We start from the raw sequence: 23,330 nt of genomic DNA on the forward strand, positions 1-23,330 counted from the left end.
CACTCCTATATGCAAGTTCTTTGTGTCCTTGATGGTCTTCTGCCTAGGACCATCAAGGTTGGCATGCCAACTGGGCAGGGCTCCTGTGGATGTGCTGGTATGCTCAAGGGATTATGGCCACCCTATCCCCTTTGATAGTCCTTTCTTCATGGAGCAAAATAAAAGTGGACCGGTGTACCGTATTTTTCGCTCGATAACACGCACATAGTTTTTAGAGGAGGAAAACAAGAAAAAAAAATCTGAATGAAACAGTGGATGTATCATTTTTGAGCTTCATGCTGTGGCCACAGACATGTGATTTGACGGTGAGTTTGGGTTAGCCCAATGCAAAAATCCTGAGAATCCATGTGGATCTGTGCTTTGTAACCAGGTTTTTGCACCATTGCAGCCCCAGGCAACAGTGGGTGCGTGATTTTTTTGGTGCAGGCTGTAGCCATGGATATGCTATGTGATCTGATGTTGAATTTGGGGTGACCCAATGCAAAGATCCTGAGGATCCATGTCGATCCATGCTTTGTAACCACGTTTTTGCACCATTGCAGCCCTGTTTTTGCATCAGATCATTGCTATGTGATCTGATGGTGAATTTGGCGTGACCCAATGCAAAGATCCTGTGGATCCGTGCTTTGTAACCATGTTTTAAGTGGGGAGGGAAGGAAAAACATAGAAGGGGCAAGGAGCACCGAGAGGGGTGTGCGGAGAAACAGCTGGCTAAGAATGCAGTAGAGGGGTTTTACCAGAGGGAGGAAAGGAAGGCAAAAGTTCCCCCACCCACCCAAGCCAGCCAGCCAGCTCTCTCTCTCTCTCTCTCCCCCCCCCCACCCGCATGTTGCCTGCGAGTCCCTAGGCGCAGCAGCAGCACCAGAGCACAACACGGAGAGGAATTAGAAGGAAGGGCGCTCCCCTCTGCTTGCCTGGAGGGGAGGGGTTTTCTCTGCTCTTTGTTCTGTTTGAGCAAACACAGTAACGAAACAGAAGAAAGTGGGCAGTAAGACCCTGGGGCAGAATGCAGGAAAGCAACAGCTTTCTCTCTCTCGGGAGGCTCGAACGCGCATGTGTTGCTGCCTGCAATCAGTTTACCGCACCGAGAATGAAGATAAACTGGTAAAATAAGGGGGCTGGGTTAAAGCTAAAGGGACCCTCTAGGGGAGCTGGGGGCCCTGCTCTGCAGTGGTTCCCCTCCTTCTTCCTGGGCCTTGTTCAGAAAGTGGTCTTGGGAGAGGAGTGTTCTGACCCCTTGGTGCTCCCTTGTGGGAGCAACAGAGTTGCCGTAAACGATAATCCCACCCACAAACTTTCATTTACACACAGCCTGTCAATTGGGGGGCAGGGTTCACACACCTCACCTGTGCTAATGCTGGCAGTCTTTGGCCTGTATAGGCACACCCTGGGTGTTGAGCCTCCAGCCACACAGGTACTGTCTATCATGAAAATGGGTCCTTTGACTGGGAAGATTCACGCAGCCGCTGTCATTGAATTTTGATGGATTGTATCTCAGCTTGTCTGTCAGTCTGACGCTGCCTAGCCTACAAAAAGTTAGAGGAACAATAATGCCTTTGAGATGCAACTTCTATATCAATCCTGAGAGCCATTCCATGGACTCGGCACCCCTGTTCCTGACAACAGGTGTACATCTTCTGCATCCTCAGTGAACCATGCAGAGAAGAGACGCTTAAAGATGGAAGCCTGAGAGAGAGGAAAAGGTTTCTGGCTGCTTCCTGGGTGGGATTGCGGAAACAAAGAGCCGCTTCTGAGAAGGCCTCCCCCCTCCTCTCTTCCTCTCAGGATTTCCTCTCCTCTCCAGGGGGAACAATGGTTGGACCGGGCAGAATTGCTGTATCTGCCATTAATTTGATTTTGATTTTATATTAGAATGCATTTTAATTAATTGATCATGAGCCAGGCTCATTTGCCCGGGGAATGGTGAGATATAAATTATTATTATTATTATTATTATTATTATTATTATTATTATTATTATCTGGACAGGGCAGGGGCTTATGGGGTGGGAAGCGGGTGAAGCTTGCAGGAAGGAAGGTGCGTCTTGCTAATGGAGAAATCTGAGGGCCCCCCTGGAGAAAAAACAAGGACACCAGCAGGGAATACCAGAGCAAAACCGCCGCCAGTAGGCTTGGTATTTATTGAAGACGGTCGCGACAGGACTCCCACCTGCCACCAGGTGAAACAAGATGGAAGCCCCGTACAAAAGAGAACCCAAAATTTTATTAACTGCTAATCCCAATGTTACAGTCCCCAAAATACATTATGAAAGGGGAGGTGTGGTGGCTGTAATCTGAGCATCCTGGACCCTGCCCCATGGTTCCCCTTGCCCTCCATCAAACATCTATCAGGTGAAAGAAAAGAGATATTTACATTTCCCTTCTAGGAGCAGAAGTGCATCAGTAGCCAGAGTGGAACAAGGGGGGAGGAAGTGCAAACAAACATGACCGCCATGTGGCCTGACTTATCCCCCCCCCGAAGGGAAATGGCCAGCATGCGGCCTACAGCTAGAGGGTGGTGGATGGCTATGCCCCCCCGCCACCGCAATACAAAAAGGTTGCCCCTGCATCCAGAAAGAAAAGCCACGAAATTGTGGCCTAGCCTGGTGGAGGGGCCATGCCCCTTCCAATCAGGCCAGAATTTACCTTAATCTGGCCGCCAGGACACGCTCCTGAGGATCCTGATCCTGCAAGGAAGAAAACCAAAAGAGCCTTGGACAAAGGGGTCCGCCTCCTTTCTTTGGCCTTTGCCCCACCCCCGGCTGGCCATCCATTGTCCTCCCTGACCTGTTTCCCAGCCAAGTTAATCCCAGCCTTTTGTCTTCATCTGGGTTGGTTCTTTGTGGAATGGCTACCTGTCTGGCACTCAGGTATCAGGATGCCAGGGATTATCACTCAGGCAGAGGGGCTGCTGAGGAGCTGAGCTCACATGTCTATAGGAATTTCTGAAGTTACCCCAGTGAGCCAGTACATAGAGACATTTATCAGTGAATTCATACATTTGGTATTGTGCAGGAGAGGCCCTTTGAATAAATAGGAATAAACTGTGATGGAAGTGCTTTGTGGGGACAAGTCACAAAAGTGATGGTGCTGATTTTGGTGGTGGGCTGCATGTGCATGATATATGCTGGAGGGGCAACCACCCCCAACCTATACATAGATTCCTGCAACAGTCTGGACAGGGCAGGGGCTTATGGGGTGGGAAGATAATAGAGGTTGCAGGAAGGAAGGGGTGGGGGGACACGACCCCCCACTTTCCAGGGATCCCTCTGGCTGCCTTGAAGGGGTGGCCGATTCCTGGGTGTGTTACCGGAAAAATCTGAGGGCTCCCTTGGACAAAAAGTAAAGACACCAACCAGAGTAAATTGGAGCAAATCAGCAGCCTGTAGGCTTGGTCTTTATTGAAGAAAGACTGTCGCGACAGGGTGCTCCCCTCACTTGCAGGTGAGAGGAAAGACCCAGAAGAATAGTGTGCAAGGTCTTATAAAAACTTTTAAAATTCCCCTCCTCTAGGTCTAGCCCACCCCCAGAAACATCATGCATACATTACAGAAAGGAGGGGTTGAGGGAGGAGTTGCTGGTAACCTGAGTGTCTTGTCACCTGGCTGGTTCCTCCTTTCCCCCTCCCCCTGAGTCACTTCCAGGAACTTCCAGGAGACAAAGGGGAATTTGCAGTTTCCTGCCCCCTGAGGGAAGATCTGATCAGTGTCCTTTGTTTCAGTCCATGCTGAATCCACTCCCATATGCAAGTTCTTTGTGATCTTGATTGTCTTCTGTATGGGACCATCAGGGTTGGCATAGCAACTGGGCAGGGCACCTGTGTATGTGCTGGGATGCTGAAGGGATTATGGCTGCCCTGTATCAAACCTGCCCCATTTTGTAGTCCTTCCTTCATGGAGTAAAATAAAATTGGAACAGTGCAAATCCAATGTATGGTTGATTTTCTATGAATTTATAACAGAAGCATAGCGTATGTAGTGTGTGAGTGTGAGTGTGTGTGAAGTTTGTACAAACAGAATGATTGGGGTGGGGGGGGGTTCCTGCTACAGGTGGGAGGGAGAAGCCAAGGCGGCCCCTCCGGAGATTCCCCACGGGAGCCACTATGGATAAGTCTCCCCAAGACTGGTTTCCTATCTCTCCCCCCCCCCAATTCTGCCCTTCCCTGCCCCAGGGATGCTCCCCCTCCCCACTTCCTCGACTCCCTCCCTCTGTCCCAGAGTCTCCACTGAACCCAGAGGCCCCCCTTGGCTTGGCTTACCCCACGCCCTGCGCCCCCGTCTCTCCCTCCGGAGGGCCCCCCACCCAAGACGAGCAGGGGAGGGACAGGGGGGTCTCTATCCAAGCGTCCCTCACGCCCGTTAACCCTTTCATGGCCCACCTCTCTCCGCGCGGGACCCACAGAGTCCCAGGGATGACTGCGCGGGCAAATGGGTCGAAAGGGCTTCGCTGGATCCCCTGGGTGGGCTTCCTAAGGGTCCAAGGAAAACCCCTTCGCAGCACGCGTGCAGGGATCCAGATCCACGAGAGGCGCTTTGGGGAGCTGGCGGGGTCTCTGGCTCCTTCTCTCCCCTTCCCCCCGCGACCCCTTTACCTCTTGTCCTCGCTCCCGATTCTCCTTTCCTTTCCTGCAACATCCACGTGGGGGGGGGTTACCTGCCGCCCCTCCTCCCCTCTCCGAAAGCGCGCGCCCCTAGAGCTACGGCGCAGAGCAGCAATCCGGCGCAGAAGCTCCACTTGCGGGAGAAGCAGGCAGTTTGGGAGGGCGGCTCACCCCCCCCCCACTTTCTCGAAGCAGGAGCCGGATGGCGAGGAAGAGGAGCAACATATTGGGGAGGGGATTTGGGCTTTGCGGAGGCGGGGTCTGGGAAGGATGTGCCGGAATGGGTGGAATTTGGGGGGCGGGGAGCAGAGGAAGGTGTCCCCCCCTCCCCTCTTCAGGGAGAACAGGGGAGGGGCTGATCCCGGCAATCCACTTGCAAAGTGGGGTACCCCACCCCACAATGTTTATATTGCAAAATCCTTCCCTCCCCCACCCCACGCCACGAGCTTAGATCCCTCCGTGTTTTAGGTATTGCTGCTGTTAAATCCAGGAAGTGGGGAGCGGCAGTCAAGACAGAAATCCATCGGGATGGTGGGTTGAATCCTGATACTTTTCAAGGTGAAGCGCAGGGAAGCCTTGCAGCTGGGGGGGATGTGTGAATTCTGTTGTGGTGCTTGGGGAAAGAGGGTAGTTAAAAGGTGTGGGAAAGTGGGGTTGTGGTGGAGCGATGAACCCCAAAGGACTGAGGATTCACTGTCAACAGGACTGGCCCACCCAAGCCTCACCCCCTTGCCTCAAAGCCTGACACCCCGCAATGTGACAAGGGTGTGACTCCTGCCCTCAGCAAGCAAAATAGTTCCCCTCCCCACCGGAGGAAAGCAATCTCCGGGATGCTGAGGTGCCCTGAGGGCTGTGCGGGACCCCCATTCCTTGAAATGGAGGGAGCCGTGGGCTGTGGCTCTGTGTGTGTCTCAGGCAAAAGGGGGAGGGCTGCTCTGTGTGTTTTGCTAGCAGATAAAATGCACATTTTTTTGGGGGGGGGAGCTTTCTTTTTGTGTGCTTTGCATTGAGACTCGTGTTTCCAGCTTAGCCAGGGGAGCTGGGGCTGGAGGGCCGCCTGTGCGTGTGAGACAGAGGGGGGGGGAGAACCCCCCCCCCGCAATAACCGGCTCCCAGCTCTGTGTATGTCTCAGTATTTTATTGTCTCTATCTCGGCCAAGAGGGGCTGAGGCTGTGAGGAAAGAGGGGGAAGCTGCTTTAAGACCCAGAAGTGGTGAAAAGCAAGATATAGTCTGTGTTCTAGGATTATGATAATATTTTATTCTCTTGCTGATTATGCTGTTTTCAATGTGCATTTTATATTTCCCCTCCTTTAGCAATGTTTTCTTCTGGATGAAGCTGAACTGTGACACACACCCCAAAAGAAAAAAACTCAGGAAAGTATTTGTTACTGATACGGAAGGAGAGGGGGGGGTACCTTTCCTCATCTCTCTCCCTTCTGATGAGGAGCCCGAGGCGATGACCTCGACAGCGCCCAACTCTGCTATGGCTCCTAGTTCCCCCACACTGTCGCACAAGCACCACACTATTGTTATTCTAAAGCAGCAATGCGGCAGCAAGCAAAGGCTATAGCAGCCAAGACTGCTGCTTGTGGCTGGAAAGCCAAACAGGAAGTTTGTGACTGTTGCCATGGGAACAAAGGGGCAGTCCATTCTGTACTGAGCACCGGATGTTAGCTCAGTGGGTTTGTCATATGACCTGTGCTGGAAGGACATGGGTGGAGTTTATTCTAACTGCTGATGAGTGCAGACATGTTTTCTCTGTACTGAAGTAAAAGACAGGAATAAAAGATGTAAATAGATTTCTGTCTGCTTCTTTCCCCTCCCTGGGGACACCAAAGGGGAGAGAGGAGCAGTTGGTGTGTTTTCCTCACAGTCTGGGAAAAATCGCCGGAACGGACCTCGAGTATGTTTATTCCTGCCGGGAGTCGCCCGAGGGAGGTCTAAGGAATTCTGCCGGTGCCTGAACAGATAGGCACATACCTCAAGACGGGCTAGAATTCCAAAAGTGGTAGCAGACGCCGGTTGCTGTTTTCATCGACCTCTGCATCAAGAAGTGGCCTCCATGGAAGCCTGAGGTGAGAAGGCTGATTCTCTGCAGCCAGAAGCTGACCAGAAGAATCTGAAAGCCAAGCAACGGAGCCCAGGTATGAGATTTTCGGGCTTAGAAGAGTGAATGCAGATTGAGTTATTCTCTGCTTCACGGGGAGCAGTAGATGGGAAAAACAGCTCCAGTCAAAAGAGAAACCGCATTCCAAACATTCCTGTGGTTTCCTGTTCAAGGAAAAGGAATGCTGTTGCTTAGCAACAAAGGCCATGCCTCAGAGAGGAGAAGTGAAAGTTAAAATGGAATGTTTTGACTACACAGTCTGAGGAGCTCTTGGAAAATTCCAACGCAGCTAGCGTTGAGAGCTGCCAGGTGCACAGAGTGTAAACAAGCCAGCTATTGGATTTTAGAGGCTTGTGTTTGAGAGTCAATGCAAGGACTCAAAATGGATGCCAAGAGGGGGGGAGGCCTGCCTACTCCAGACCTCCTGACCAGTGACAATTATGCATCTTGGTCTATTAAGATGAAGGCCCTGATGCAGAATCAGAGACTGTTTGGGGTGATTGAGAACCCCATTCCAGCAGCACCAACGCGTGCTTGGGAGTCACAGGATGTGAAGGCCAGAACTGCTATAATTCTGTGCGTGTCAGATTCGCAGTTGATCCACATACAAGATTTAGACCACGCGAAACATGTTTGGGACACGCTGAGAAGGACACATCAGAGAGATGCAGGTTCTTCAGCGTTGCTGTATTTTGAGAAGCTGACCAACCTGAGGCTTGCGCCTGATGGAGATGTTCAAGCGCACCTGACGGAAATGAAATTTCTGCGTCAACAGATGGTGGAACGCAATTTCCGTCTGCAGGAGGAAGTGTTTTGCTTCATGGTGATCAACAGTCTGAATCGGACTTACAAAACGGTTGCCAGTCAGCTGGGGTCTCTCCCAGCAGCGGATCTCACTTCGGAGAGGGTCTTTGCCGTGGTTCTGAATGAACATGACAGACTTGCCGCCCTGGAAGTGAAGGACAGGGGGAGCCAGGAACGGAGTTCTAACACCCCCACTGCTGTTGCTACTGGAGGAAACGCTGTAGCTTTGAACCTTGTCCGATGCTACAATTGTGACCAGACTGGGCATCTTCAGCGGTACTGCAAGAAGCCACGTAAGAACAGAGGAGCTAAGGCGAGCTCCACAAAGTCTGAGGCGTCAGACAAAGGTCACACCAAGCCAAAGGCAAAGACTGCAAAGGCTTTGATGTCGCTAAAAGCCACACCAGAGGTGGGAAACTTCTTTGTCCTAGACACTGGAGCCACGGTTCACATGACAGGACACAGAGGACTATTTTCTACGTTTGAGAAGCAAAGCTTTGCTGTACAACAAGCCAACGGTCAAAAGCTGGAAGCGACCGGAATTGGGACTGTGTATCTTAAAAGTCTGAGCTTGACTATAAGCAATGTTTACTTGGTTCCAGAGTTGAAGTACAATCTGCTCAGCGTTTCGCAGATCGCCAAGAAGGGACTAAAACTGACCTATGATGATGAGAACTGCGAGATCTACAAAGATGGAGAGCTGTATCTTTCTGCCAAAGAGAAAGATGGACTGTATTTGTTGACTTTTGATCAAAGTGATTACATGGAATGTAATTCTTGTGATTCTAACATGGTCTCTTTTACAGGTGTAGCCAAGAATAACGCCAAGCAGGTGACCTCGAGGGTCAACAAGGCATTTCAGCGGGTGTATGCTGATGTGATTGGTCCTTTAGCACCATCTAGAGGCAATGCAAAGTATTACCTAATATGTGTTGATTCTTTTACAGGTTTTGTCTGGATTTATCTTTTGGAGAGATCGAAAGAAGCCTTAGAAAGGTTTAAAGAGTTTTGTGACAAGGTTAAAAATATGCATGATGCTGACATAGATTGTCTTTGCACAGATGAGAAGCCAATTTTTCTTTTACAGGAGTTCCAGAGGTTCCTGAAGAAGAAAGGGATAAGACACAGAATTGCTAGTTCCGAAGAAGCTTGGAACAAATGTGTCTGTAGTAGGGTGAACAAAGAATTGCAAAAGGGAATGCATGCGCAATTGCTAAGTTCACATCTGCCACATGAGTACTGGGCTGAGTCGCTAATGTCATTCTGTTACACGTGGTTGAGAAAGTTTTCAAAAGAGTTGGGATGTTCTCCTTTTGAGAAACTGTTCCACAGAAAACCTTCTGTTGCCCATTTCAAGGTTTTTGGGTCTCATGTGAGGACAGAAGCTCCAGGTGGAGTAAAGAATGCCAGAGGCATTTTTGTGGGTTATGAAAAGGGTCTCTACAGAGTAATTTTGTCTGAATCTGGAAAGGTGATTCTCACAAAATTTCTAGAGAGTGCTCCTGAACAGGAGAGAGTGATTGTTCACACATTTCCCACAGGTGATGATGATTCTGATAATGATGATGATTTTGATCTTATTGAGTTCAGTAGTACCGATGATGACAGCGATAGCTCAGACAGCTCAGTTGTCACAGTCATTGAGAGGAAATCTCACACAATGACTAGACCCTCAGAAGAGGAGGATGAACCACTGATTAAGCTTAGTACTGGTTCTCCAGAGAGTTCAAAGGCTGAACCAGAAAGCAAAGAAGAGCAGCACCTCTTACGTAGGTCTGAGAGAGCAACGAAGGGTGTACCACCCAAGAGGTATTCACAAGAGTTTGCTAACTTATGTGTTGCTGTTGTAAACGACCAAGGTCAAATTGAAGCTGTGTCTGAGTCAGAGACAAAGGCACAACAGAGAGTTGTTAACCAAGGTAATGCAGAAGCACTCATTCCTTGGAAGTCACACAACCAGAGAGGTACATTGGTAAAACCAGTGGCGGGTAGTTCCAAGGGTGGAACTGAAACAACAGGGGAATGTTATAAGTATAACAACTGTTTGTTTTCTTCTCTGGATGACGCTTTGCTCGCAGCACGCATTGATACTTTAGGGGGAGTATGTTATTCTAAAGCAGCAATGCGGCAGCAAGCAAAGGCTATAGCAGCCAAGACTGCTGCTTGTGGCTGGAAAGCCAAACAGGAAGTTTGTGACTGTTGCCATGGGAACAAAGGGGCAGTCCATTCTGTACTGAGCACCGGATGTTAGCTCAGTGGGTTTGTCATATGACCTGTGCTGGAAGGACATGGGTGGAGGTGGAGTTTATTCTAACTGCTGATGAGTGCAGACATGTTTTCTCTGTACTGAAGTAAAAGACAGGAATAAAAGATGTAAATAGATTTCTGTCTGCTTCTTTCCCCTCCCTGGGGACACCAAAGGGGAGAGAGGAGCAGTTGGTGTGTTTTCCTCACAGTCTGGGAAAAATCGCCGGAACGGACCTCGAGTATGTTTATTCCTGCCGGGAGTCGCCCGAGGGAGGTCTAAGGAATTCTGCCGGTGCCTGAACAGATAGGCACATACCTCAAGACGGGCTAGAATTCCAACAACTATACCCCTTGACCCTCATGAAATTAATACCCTTTTTTTCTATACGGGCGAAATAAGCCCTTTCTTTCTTAAGCCTTCCTTTCGCTCTAACGTGAGTAGACCGGACCGAGCTACCTCCTCCATTGACTACAATGGCCGCGCCTCAGCCAATCAGAACCGTGCATTTCCTTGCAGGAGCTAGCTCAAGGAGCTCTTGCACGCCTCGTTTAACCTCCTGACAAGCTGCTGACAGCCCCCCCCCCCTGCGAGAACAATGGAACCGAAACCTGCGGCCTCGTAAAACTGTCAAAGTCTGGTTACAATGTATCCATTTGTTTCCGCCTTTGATACACTTGACCGGCAAGGGGCTAGCGCTTTAGAAAATGATATAAAATCAACCGAAGCTCCGATTTTCTCCATCTTGCCGTCATTCTACTCAGTTCCCTCCAGACTCCATGATGCTGTCCCTACTTCCATAATCCCCAGAGCGACAGGTCACGTACTCAGGAAGACCTTAATCCTGTCAGATCGCTCTGCCAAACCCTTCCTCCGGGCAATGCCAGGTGGCAGACGATGCATATCTGCGCCATTGTTCTACCATCACCTATACTCAGGAAACGTTTATCTATGCATATTCCTCACTCTGCATATTCCCCTCTCCCTTCCTGGAATGTTAATGTATGTAACTCCACCTTTCCATGATATATTCATGACGTGACTTGTAAAACCCAACCCTCTTTTAATGTATTCATGACGTTTTACCGTGCTGTATTCTGGGACTTGGAGGGAACTTTTAAAAGTTTATGTCGCCCCATTCTCGGGGTTCAATGCCATTTTGAACCTGTTGCGCAATAAACTTTGGATCTCCGTTTATTGCTCCTGTCTCCGGCTGAGCTCATTTCTTCCGCTAGGACCCGCGGACTCCGTCCGACGAGCCGGGTGGCAAGGGTAACCCCGCACCCGGAATTTTCCGTAACATTACAGAAATTACAAGGTGGGGTGGGGCACATCTTTAAAGTTGTTAAATGTTACAAATATTATGCCTGAATGTATCCTTTTGGCTTGACAGCTCAGGGAAGATACCTAGCTTTAAAAAATCATATAAAATCAACTCCTTTGCCAGTTTCCTCCATTCCAAAGCTATTTTGCCCTTGGAAAAAGGACTCTTTTTCCTGCCACCTGTCGGACTTGGGTTCAACGGAGCTCCTCCGATGATGATTAATGACCTGAGCCTTTCATGAGGCTCCAGGCACACTCCCCATTCAGCAGAGTGTCCAGCACGCAGGGAAGGACGAGAAGTTTATTAGCTACATTGCTAAAGAGTTTTATTTCTAACTACGCAGACAGAAACGAAATATACATGCTCTCTCTGTGAATGCAGAGAGCAACTGAAAAACAAAGGAACAGGAAACAGTAACATCACATCTGTCTCCTGTCTTCCGTGAGACTTCCAACAGTCTGGAATGTCTCTGGAATGCAAAACAGAGTCTTGTGACTCCAAGAGCACGGCACAGTGGCAACACACAGAAACCAGCACCACCTCCCCAAGGGTGAAGATGTGTAGACACACCTCCTACCCCAGGAAATGCCCAGAGGTGACAATTGCTGGGCTCACTGTTAGCCAAGGGAAGCCAAATCTCATCACCAGACTTGTCTCAGGCTGCAGACATGCAAAGGAAGTTCTGTTGTCCTTTTGGGTGGTGGGTACTTGAGACATGTTTGCCTCTGCACAACAGCAGCAAGAATACTTATTGCAAAGTACTGGAAGACACAAGATCTACCCACCCGGGAAGAATGGCAGATGAAGGTGATGGACTACATGGAACTGGCGGAAATGACTGGCAGAACCGAGACCAGGGACAGTGGCGTAGCGTGGGTTGTCAGCACCCAGGGCAAGGCAAGTAATTTGCGCCCCCTAACCCATGGATTTGCGCCCCCTAACCCGTGGATTTGCACCCCCCTGCACCCCCCACGCTACGCCACTGACCAGGGAGAAGAGTCGGTGGAAGAAGATTGGAAGAAATTTAAAGTTTATTTACAGAAACATTGTAAAATTAAGGAATGATAGAAGGATGTTGGAATGAAGTTATGTGGTTTTAGCAGAAATGTTATAAAGGACATAAAGTAAAAATGGATTGTTAATTAGCAAAAGAAGAGAATGTAAAATTATAGTATATCAAGATAAATTATTAGGATAAAATCAAAGATGGAAAGGATTTGCTGAAATATCTAATTGAACTAGAATACAAAAAAGGAAGGTGTGAGGAGGTCAAGGAAATAAGCAAAGGAAAGAAAGTTACGTAAAGGTTTGATTTGTTTTTTTAAAAATTGTCTGTATTTTTTGTTGTTTGTTTTTATGCATTGTTTTGTTTCTGTTTTTTGTTTAACTCAGTGTTTCTTCTATTTTTCTTTCTGTAACCTTTAAAACCTTAATAAAAATCTATTTTAAAAAAGAGAGAGAGACATGTTTGCCTCTGCTAATCTTATACTTGGGTGTTGCCCTGACATATCTACCTATGCTAATCTTCTGGAACCCTCCCCTTTCTGACGTTTTAGTGATGTAGCAATGATGTATGGATGATGCTGTGCGAACTGAATCCTGGGATTTGGTCGGAAGGTTTTAAAAGTCAATGTCGCCCCAGGGTCAGAGTTCCCTCACTGCTGTTTGAACCAGTTGCACAACAATAAAGGATCTCAGTCTACTGACTGCTATTTGCTCCAAATTGCTTGGCTGGAATTTCCTTTGTTTACTGACCGCTTGGACCCGCGGGGGACTTGTACCCTGGCGAGCTGGGCTGTTGAATAGTCTCTCAACCCATAATTTTCTTTAACATGTTGAAAGGTCCTCTCCCACTCCCAATATTGACTGCCTGTTATAAAATCGTTGGACTCTTATCTCCTCCTGGCTCCTGAGTTTATTGGCCAGACCTAGGAGTTTTTACCTCCTGGCAAATAGAAGGGGAAGAAATGGAGGTAGTGAGAGATTTTACTTTCTTGGGCTCAATGATCACTGCAGATGGTGACAGCAGCCACGAAATTAAAAGATGCCTGCTTCTTGGGAGAAGGGCAATGACAGGCCTAGACAGCATCTTGAGAAGTAGAGACATCACCTTGCCAACAAAGGTTCGTATAGTTAAAGCTATGGTTTTCCCAGTAGTGATGTATGGAAGTGAGAGCTGGACCATAAAGAAGGCTGATTGCCGAAGAATTGATGCTTTTGAATTATGGTGCTGGAGGAGACTCTTGAGAGTCCCATGGACTGCAAGAAGATCAAACCTCTCCATACTGAAGGAAATCAACCCTGAGTGCTCACTGGAAGGACAGATTGTGAAGCTGAGGCTCCAGTACTTTGGCCACCTCATGAGAAGAGAAGACTTCCTGGAGAAGACCCTGATGTTGGGAAAGATGGAGGGCACAAGGAGAAGGGGACGGCAGAGGACAAGATGGTTGGATAGTGTTTTCGAGGTTACCAGCATGAGTTTGACCAAACTGCGGGAGGCAGTGGAAGACAGGAGTGCCTGGCGTGCTCTGGTCCAGGGGGTCACGAAGAGTCAGACACAACTAAACGACTAAACAACAACAACAAAGGAGTTTTTATAGCCTTTGAGGGTATACAGTGGTACCTTGGTTTATAACCATACAGTGCTACCTTAAGTTAAGTACTTAATTCGTTCCAGAGGTCCGTTCTTAACCTGAAACTGTTCTTAACCTGAAGCACCACTTTAGCTAATGGCGCCTCCTGCTGCCGCTGCGCTGCACGATTTCTGTTCTCGTCCTGAAGCAAAGTTCTTAACCCGAGGTACTATTTCTGGGTTAGCAGAGTCTGTAACCTGAAGTGTATGTAACCTGAAGCGTATGTAACCACAGGTACCACTGTAATCCATTCTGGAGGTCCGGTTGTAAACCAAAACAGGTTGTAACCCAAGGCGTGCTTTTGCCAATGGGGCCTCCACCCCCCCAAAAAAATTGGGTTATAATCCAAAAAAAGGGGTACGGACTTCGGTGTTTGACATGGTTGTAATCCAAAACGGTTGTAATTCAAAGCAGTTGCAAACCAAGGAACCACTGCACAACGTTTGGTGCTGTGACTCAGATAAATCAAGGCTTTCTTTGAGCCCACCCAGCTGTGGGTGCCTGAACCGAGGGAGCCGTGGGCTGTGGCTCCGTGTGTCTCGGCCAGCTGTGGGCACCTCAAGCAGGCAGCAGCAGGCTCCCAGCTCTGTGAATGTCTATGTATTGTCTCTAACTCGGCCAAGAGGGGCTGAGGCTGCGAGGAAAGTTTTCTCACTTCGTGTTTTGCTTGAAGGCTCCTGTCCGGCTGAGGGCTGGGGCTGCAGAGATCGGGCTCTCTTCCCCCTTGGCACAACTGTGAGTTCTCTGCCCAGGACTGGCGGGCTGTGCAGCCGAGGGGGGCATTTATTTATGAGTCTTTTCTTTCTATAGGCTTTATGACTGTCAGCCTTGCTGGGGCAGCCGGCCACCAGTCTCTTCTCAAAAAGCTTTCCCCCCACCTTTTATTTTATCTACTACATGTCGGAAGGGCAGGGGGTCCCCCTTGTGTAACAGCTTAAGCAGGAGGGCATAATGGGGGGGGGACGGGTCACACTCACAGGAGGAATGGACTCCATTACAAGGCACGGTGAATAATTTTGGCAAATTCAGATGCAAATACGGTGGAGTGATGAACCCCAAACAATTGAGAACTCCCTGCGGACAGCCCCCCCCCCCCGGGCTTGTAGGACCTGGACCTAACCAACCAGGTCTTTAGAAGCATGACAAAACACCATGGGGGTTCGGAGCAGTTTGCATAGGCAGACTCCTGGGTAGCAGTCCTGAGAGAGAGCCCAAAATAAGTTGAAAGGACAGTATTGTACCTCGCTGATGGTGCAGTGGGCACTGAAGGAGGCAGAAGTAATCAAACCCCAAAAGAAAGAGCACTTTTCCAGAGGAGAGGAGAAAAAGAAATAACTGACCTGGCCCCCCAACGGCTCCCATATCAGCCTTTAATTGGCTAGACCTAGGAGTTTTGATAGCCTTTGAGGGCATACAAGACCCAGACTCCGAGCCTTCTTCCCTTGGGGGGTCCCCAGCTGGTGCCTCCCCCCTTTCACCCAGCTAGCACATGACAGCAACAGCAGCAATAACAGTAAATTCAGTACGATAATAATATGCACACTGGTCCTCTGGCAGGAAGAATAATAACTTCTGGGACTGTAGCACTCGTGCTATGTAAAAGTAATATCTTCCCCAAACCCCAGAATAAGCAGGAGCTCTGGGGTTGCCCCAAGGGGTTCATGAGGGAAGATAGGCCCCCCAGGAGACTTCCCTGGTACCTGCAGCCCCTCCTTCCCCCTCTTGCAATAAGGCATGGGGGAAATCTCCCATTAAATTACAGTATTTTAAGTGTTCTTCAGAACACGTAGGAGGCAGGGAGAAGTTCTAGTGAAGAAGCAGAGTTTGGAGATCATGCGGTGGTGGGGGTGAGAGGGTTTGGTGCATAAACCAGTCTGACACTCACATACAACCCCTTCTTGAATGCTTGACTAGAGCAACTCCAGGGCATGAGCCAAGTAGCAGCAGGGTAGGGGCCATGTGTAGAGCAAGTTCCACACTGAGGTCAAAAACACACACAGAGGCAGCAGGACTTCTTCAGTAATAGTTTGCTGAGTTTTCAAAGCATACAGTTCTCCCTGGGCCCCCAGTAATACACAAAACTTTGCTTCTGAGAGCAAATCCAGTTTCAGCCGTAAAGAAATACAGCACACAGGATATCTAAGTCAGGCACACAAACCGGCAGAAGGGAGCAAGGGAGGAAAGAGGCTGGAAGGACACAGGGCAATGGAGGTGTGTTTCCCTTCATGTGGTTTTGGAGGGAAGTCAGCAACTCGGCATCTGCTGGGGCTTCACGAAGCAAAGCTTTCTGCCGGCTGCTTCCAGGCAAATGAGCATCCCAGACACTGTGATCTGTGGGGTGTTGCCATATCAGTTGTTTTTGAAAGGATATCATGATGTGGTCTAGAAACCAATATGGAAAAATATATCGCCCAGCCCTAATCCTCACTGACCACCAGAAATCCAGATAAACCCTCACCCCTCTCTATCAAAAGGTACTTTACATCTTAGATTATAATCACATTGTTTGACATTGCCTTCAATATTTCATTTACAGTTTTACACATAAATTCCAGAACTTCGCATACACAACATGTGTTAATGACTGATTTCCTGCTGAGTTCATTTCTGTGAAGAAAAGAGTGGACTCCGAGAGGAAGATGTCCCGCACTCCAGACATCAAAATGGGTTCTTCCATGTGAGAGTCCCTGGATGTTCCTTAAACACTCCATTGTAAATAAAGCACTTTTTGCAATCTTTTCATTTAAGCTGCTTCAACTCTTTGAGTTTGTTGATGGTTTGTAGGGTTTCAACTCCTAAAGCTCTTCCTGTTCGTGAGTCTGTTGATTTGGAACTTCCACTAGGGCTGAACCTCTATCTACGTTCCTGATATTTATAAGGTTTGTCTTTTGTGTGAGTTTGTTGACATAAATCAAGGGTTCCACTCTGACTGCAGCTCCTACCACACGCCATACATTTAAACAGTTTCTCTGTCATGTGTCTGCCAATGTTTTCTAAGGTGTCCACTCTGACTGAAGCTCTTTCCGCACTCCAGGCATTTAAATGGTTTCTCTCCTGTGTGAGTCCGTTGATGACTTCTAAGGTGTTCATTATCACTAAAGCTCTTTCCACACTCTATGCATTTATATGGTTTCTCCCCTGTATGAGTCCGTTGATGTGCTCTAAGCTTTCCATTATCACTAAAGCTCTTTCCACACTCTATGCATTTATATGGTTTCTCCCCTGTATGAGTCCGTTGATGTGCTCTAAGCTTTCCATTATGACTAAAGCTCTTTTTGCACTCTATACATTTATATGGTTTCTCCCCTGTGTGACTCCGTTGATGTGTTCTAAGGCTTCCATTATCACTAAAGCTCTTTCCGCACGCCAGGCATTTAAATGGTTTCTCCCCTGTGTGAGTCCGTTGATGTGTTCTAAGGTGTCCACTCTGACTGAAGCTCTTTCCGCACTCCAGGCATTTAAATGGTTTCTCCCCTGTGTGACTCCGTTGATGTCTTCTAAGGCTTCCATTATCACTAAAGCTCTTTCCACACTCCAGGCATTTAAATGGTTTCTCCCCTATGTGAGTCCGTTGATGTATTCTAAGGTGTCCATTCTGACTAAAGCTCTTTCCGCACTCTATACATTTATATGGTTTCTCCCCTGAGTGAGTCCGTTGATGTGTTCTAAGGGTTCCATTATGACTAAAGCTCTTTCCGCACTCTATACATTTAAATGGTTTCTCCCCTGAGTGAGTCCGTTGATGTCTTCTAAGGTTTCCATTATCACTAAAGCCCTTTCCGCACTCTATACATTTAAATGGTTTCTCCCCTGAGTGAGTCCGTTGATGTGTTCTAAGGGTTCCATTATGACTAAAGCTCTTTCCGCACTCCAGGCATTTAAATGGTTTCTCTCCAGTGTGAGTCTGTTGATGTCTTCTAAGGGTTCCATTATCACTAAAGCCCTTTCCGCACTCTATACATTTATATGGTTTCTCCCCTGTATGAGTCCGTTGATGTATTCTAAGGTGTCCATTCAGACTGAAGCGCTTTCCGCACTCCAGGCATTTAAATGGTTTCTCCCCTGTGTGAGTCCGTTGATGTATTCTAAGGCTTCCATTAATACTAAAACTCTTCTCACACTCCAGGCATTTAAATGGTTTCTCCCCTGTGTGAGTCCGTTGATGTGTTCTAAGTTTTCCAATATCAGCGAAACGTTTCCCACACTCCATACCATTAAATGGTTTCTCCCCTGTTGGAGGTCGTTGATGTGAACTATGTGTGCTAATTCAATGATGCATAGTCCACATTTCACACATTTTAATTTCTATTCCTAATGGGTGGGACAGGTACCCAATCCCCTGGAGTTTTGACTGTCTTCTCCATCTCCTTCTTCAGAGTGGGAAGAAAGGGAATCCTGTTTTGATTTCAAGGAAGAGAACAAAGGGAAAGAGAACACATCAAGCTCCATTAGCACCTTCTCCTATTTCAACGTCTCCTACATTCCCTCACCTCCTACCCATGTTCCCAACTTTCAGGAAATGAATATGCAATTATGTCAAATGATAGTAATTCATGAGCAACTTTCCTAATCCTCAACCAATGTTCATAAAGCAACTTGATTTTTTAAAGAACGATGTGCTGTCTGATCTCGTGCCCGTCTTTTGACACAGGACTATCCTAAAATGACACTGAAAAGCAGGATATTCAAGGGAAAATGATAAACTGTAGTTAGTGGAATATGTAGTACCTTGGAAATGTATTATTGATTCACTAATGGCCTGAAGTTGTGTTATTACTGGGGACGTGAATTTATTCCTGTTCTGTCTTAAAGATCATAATTATAGGATGTCTTGGGGTGTTAGGGGAGTGGTAGTACCTTTGGTGGGGGAAATGTCATGCACCTTACGGGGTAATTTATCCACCATTGGTCCCCACCCTGCACTCAGCTCTCACCTGTTTCTTCCAGAAGCTGTCAGGATGGAATAGGGGCCAAAATCCCAGAAACGGCTTCAACTGGCTGGCTACCAGGTGAGGATAGCTGATGGGTCTCAAATCCTTGGTGTATTAGGGAATTCTGTTGAGGTGAAGGCAGGCCCTGAAGGATGGAGAGGATGAGAACAACAGTGAATCCCACAGTCAAGAAGGCATAATGAAAGTTCTGTTCCTGGAGCTTTTGGGGGTGCAGGACCAGGAAAGCTTCTGCCACCATGATCCTTCCAGTTGGGATTCAGGCCTCATCATGCAACAGAAACGGTCCTGGTTGTGCTGCTTGATGATCTCTGATGGGCTAGAGTCTGAGGGGAAAGCTGTTTCCTGGTTCTGCTGGATCTCTTAGCGGCTTTGGAGACCTTTGACCATTGTATCCTTCTGGACCCTCTGGGGTGCTGGGGGCCCTGCTCTGCAGTGGTTCCCCTCCTTCCTCCTGGGCCATGTCCAGAAAATGGTGTTGGGGGATGAGTGTTCCGACCCCTGGGCTCTCACTTGTGGGGTGCCTCGGGACTCTGTCCTCTCCCCATGCTTTTTAATATCTATATGAAGCCGCTGGGAGAGATCATCAGGGGTTTTTGGCTGGGTGTTCAGAGGCATGTGGGTGATACCCAGCTCTTCCTATATTTTAAATTGGAACCCGTGAAGATAGTGAATGGCCTGTGTTGGTGGCCTTGGTGGTTTGTGGATAAATGGCGGCTAACACATTGAGGTTGAATCCTGACAAGACAGAAGCACTGTCCCTGGGGGACAGGTGGCAGGCAGACCCTACCAGCCTGCAGACTGTCTCACTAGAGTGGTCAATGCTCTGGTTACCTCCTGCTTGGTCTACTGCAATGCGCTCTACATGGAGCTACCTTTGAAGGTGAAACAGAAACAGAATCAAATTCAGAATGTGACAGCTGGACTAGTAACTGGGAGCAGCCGCCTAGACCACATATCACTGGTCCTCAAGGATCTTCCCTGGCTCCCAGTGCATTTCCAAGCGCAATTCAAACTGATGGTGTTGACCTGTAAGTGGCATGGCTGCATTTTTCAGGAAAAGAAAACTGTTGATCTAATGTATAGAGATCATTCCTAGTCTATTAGTTCAAGAAGGTTCTGTTGGTTTTACTCTGTGTGAGTCAAAGCTGATGTTTTCTCTAGCTGGAATATTTTAGCTGATCAGGGAGTTTCCTTTCTGCTGAGAGCAGGTGGTGGGAGCAGTTGTTATGAGGTTATGCTGAACCTTCTTTGTTTTGGGAACCAGAAGAAGCTGGCTTAAACTGGAGTGAGCCAGGCTTGTTATCCAGTCCCAAGGTTACTCTGACATGGAATTGTTTATAAATCACAGTATTGAAAGGCGCCTGGTCCCACTTCCTATTCTGCTATTCTCTACTCTGCTTGTGTCTTTCTTACATGAGTGCTGTTTCACTATGCTATGTTAGGGTTTTACTGTAAACTCAGTTTTTGGATTGTTATGATTCTTTGCCTTCTGTACTAAATTTATCTGCTGAATGGATTTTTTGCTGCCTCTGAGTGTTTTTTTCTACTCTGCTAACTATATGTCAGTCTGGGAGATCATTATGGAGGAGCAAGATCTGCGACCGAAAGCCCTCAACCGTCTTGGCCCTGTAGACCTGAAGGAGCGTCTCCACCCCCATCCTTCACTCTGAACACTGAGGTCCTCCTCTGAGGTCCTCCTGCTGGTCCCCTCTCTGTGATAAATGAGGGTACAGGGAAGCAGGCAGAGGGCCTTCTCGGTGGTGGCGCCCACCCTGTGGAATGCCCTCCCTTCAGAGGTCAAGGAAATGAACAACTATCTGACATTTAGAAGACAGCAGAAGGTAGACCTGTATGGGGAGGTTTTTAATGTTTGATGTTTTACTGTCTTTTATGTGTACAGTGGTACCTCAGATTACATACACTTCAGGTTACAGACTTCGCTAAACCAGAAACAGTGCTTTTGGTTAAGAACTTTGCTTCAGGATGAGAATAGAAATCAGGCTCCGGCGCTGCGGCAGCAGCAGGAGGCCCCATTAGCTAAAGCGGTGCTTCAGGTTAAGAACAGTTTCTGGTTAAGTACGGACCTCCGGAACAAATTAAGTACATAATCTGAGGTACCACTGTACTGGAAGCTGCCCAGAGTGGCTGGGGAAACCAAACCAGATGGACAGGATGTAAATACTACAATCATTCTTATTACACTGTGATTTTTTCTAGTTATTTTGGAATTTGTACTGCAATATCAGCTCATGAAATGTTATGGGTGGAGAAAATCACAGGGTTGCCGTAAACTATAATCCCATTCAAGGAAATCTCATTCATATACATTCTGTAAATTTGGGGAGGTCACACACCTCACCTGGGCTAATACTGGCAGTCTTTGGCCTGCACAGGCACACCCGGTGTGTAGATCCTCCAGCCCCAGGCACTGTCTATCATGAAAGTGTGTCCTTTGAGTGGGAAGATTCCTGCAGTCACTGTCATCGGATGATGATGGGTTGTATCTCAGCTTGTCAGTCACTCTGACATTGCCGAGAAAGAATAAGAGGAACAGAAATGCTTTTGAGGTGCAACTTCTATATCAATCCTGAGAGCCATTTCATGGACTCTGCACCCCTGTTTCTGATGACAGGTGTACATTATCCTCATCCTCAGTGGAAAAGAGACTTAAAGATGGAAGCCTGAGAGAGAGGAAAAGGTTTCTGGCTGCTTCCTGGGTGGGATTGCAGAAACCAAGAGCCGCATCTGAGAAGGCCTCCCCCCTCCCCCCTCCCCTCTTCCTCTGGGGATTTCCTCTCCTCTCCAGGGGACCAGTGGGTGGACTGGGCAGAATCCCTGCGTCTGGACAGGGCAGGGGATTATGGGGTGGGAAGAGGATGGAGCTTGCAGGAAGGAAGGGGTGGGGGGACAGGACCCCCACTTTCCAGGGATCCCTCTCTGGTCGCCTTGAAGGGGAGGTCGATTCCTGGGCGGGAGGGAGAAGCCAAGGCAGCCCCTTGATGGAGACGTCTCCCCCTCCGCAAAGACTGGTCTCCTTCCCCCCCCCCCCGCCAATGCTGCGCTTCCTTCCCCAGGGATGCTCCCCTCCCTCCTCCCCCCACCCCTGGCCCCCTCCCTCTCTCCCGGAGTCTCCCCTGCACCCAGAGGCCCCCTTGGCGCGGCTCACCCCTCGCCATGCGCGACCCATCTCTCCCTCCGGAGGGCCCCCCCAAGATGAGATGGGGAGGGACAGGGGGGTCTCTATCCAGGCGCCTCCCGCACCCCTTAACCCTTTCCTGGCCCGCTTCTCCGCGCCCCAGGGATGCCTGCGAGGGGGAAAGGGGGCCGGGGAGTCCACGTGGGACCCCGTGGGTGGGCGCCCCACGTCCTCCCCTGCCAAGGAAAGCCCCCTTCGCTGCAGGCGTGCAGGGATCCCGGCCCCACGGAAGGCGCTTGGGGGAGCTGGCGGGGTCTCTAGGTCCTTTTCTTCCCTCCTCCCCCCCCCCCGCGATCCCTTTACCTTTTTGTCCTCGCTCCCGATTCTCCTTTCCTTTCCTGCAACATCCACCGGGGGGGGGGTCCCCTGCCTCCTAACTCCCTTTCCTAACTCCCCCCCTAGAGCCACGGGGCGGAGCAGCAATCCGGAGCGGAAGCTCCACTTCCGGGAGAAGCAGGCAGTTTGGGAGGGGGGCTCACACACCCCCATTCCCGGAGCGAAGCCGGATTGGAGGAGGAGGAGGAATGTATTGGGGGAGGGATTTGGGATGGTGGGGGCGGGGTGAGAGGAGGAGGATGTGCCGGGAGGGGAGGGGAGGTATAGAGGAGGGGGGAGGAGAAAGTTCCCCTCCTCTCCTCTTCCTTTAGTGGATCGGAGAGCGGGGGAGGGGCTGATCCCGGAGATCCAGCTGCAATGAGGGGTCCCCCCCCCAAGTGCAACATCCTCCCCCCCCCCTTAGCCCACGAGCTTAGATCCCTCCGTCTTTTAGGTCTTGGTGCTTTTCAAAGCAGGAATGGAGGGGGGGCAGCTAAACGACTCCCCCCCAATCCCAGCTCCCCACCCCAGCCTCTGACTCAGGCCAGGACAAGGACCGGGGACACAGGCCCCGTCCAGGCACAGCAGCCAAGAGGCTCAGCAAAGCAGCCCATACAATTGGAGCCAGAAGCGGATTCCAAAATCCATATGTTAAGGGAGAAATCTGCGGACGTTGCGGACGTGTTTGTACGCTTGGGGGAGTATGGCTGCCTTGTGTCAAGTCTCCCCCCTTTGATAGTTCTTCCCTCATGGTGTAAAATGAAAGTGGAACGGTGCAGATCCGATATATGGCTGATTTTCTATGAATTTATAACAGAAGCATTGCGCATTCTCGTTTGTGTGTGTGTGTGTGTGGTGTTTGTACAAATTGAATGATTGGGGGGGGGGGCTTCCTGCAACACATGAATCCCAATCCCAAAGAAGGGCAGTACCAAAGAATGCGCCAAATACTGCACAATTGCGCTCATTTCACATGCTAGCAAGGTTATGCTTAAAATGCTACAAGGCAGGCTTAAACAGTATGTGGACCGAGAACTCCCAAAAGTGCAAGCTGGATTTAGAAGAGGCAGAGGAACCAGAGACCAAATTGCAAAAATGCGCTGGATTATGGAGAAAGCTAGAGAGTTCCAGAAAGACATCTACTTCTGCTTCA

At 49.0% G+C, this 23,330-nt stretch overlaps 2 protein-coding genes and 2 long non-coding RNA genes across 6 annotated transcripts in view; 2 read left to right on the forward strand and 2 right to left on the reverse strand.

Annotated features, from left to right (window-relative positions):
• Positions 1-17,293, forward strand: part of LOC309378864 — a 31,780-nt gene extending 14,487 nt beyond the window's left edge. Inside the window, exon 3 of the long non-coding RNA XR_014172218.1 lies at positions 17,049-17,293. This is a non-coding gene — a long non-coding RNA (uncharacterized lncRNA). The remainder of the gene's footprint in view (positions 1-17,048) is intronic.
• The window catches only part of LOC309378789 (uncharacterized protein), a 52,995-nt gene extending 31,754 nt beyond the window's left edge, over positions 1-21,241 (reverse strand). Inside the window, exons 1-3 of one of the 3 annotated variants that reach the window (XM_081927463.1) lie at positions 4,591-4,840; positions 2,646-2,686; positions 1,347-1,521 (exon numbers count right to left, since the gene is read on the reverse strand). The gene's annotated coding sequence lies outside the window, so the exon portion shown is untranslated. Of the gene's footprint in view, positions 1-1,346; positions 1,522-2,645; positions 2,687-4,590; positions 4,841-17,963; positions 18,110-18,571; positions 18,791-21,025 lie in introns of those variants that run through there. The other 2 variants (XR_014172161.1, XM_081927462.1) reach the window with 2 other exon arrangements.
• The window catches only part of LOC309378862, a 79,609-nt gene that overhangs the window by 51,645 nt on the left and 4,634 nt on the right, over positions 1-23,330 (forward strand). The gene's annotated exons all lie outside the window — the stretch shown is intronic.
• The window catches only part of LOC309378580 (uncharacterized protein), a 163,702-nt gene that overhangs the window by 15,750 nt on the left and 124,622 nt on the right, over positions 1-23,330 (reverse strand). The window lies entirely within an intron of this gene.

This window comes from Podarcis melisellensis (genome assembly GCF_964234715.1).
Source record: "Podarcis melisellensis genome assembly, chromosome: 10".
NCBI classification, from domain to species: Eukaryota; Metazoa; Chordata; class Lepidosauria; order Squamata; family Lacertidae; genus Podarcis; species Podarcis melisellensis.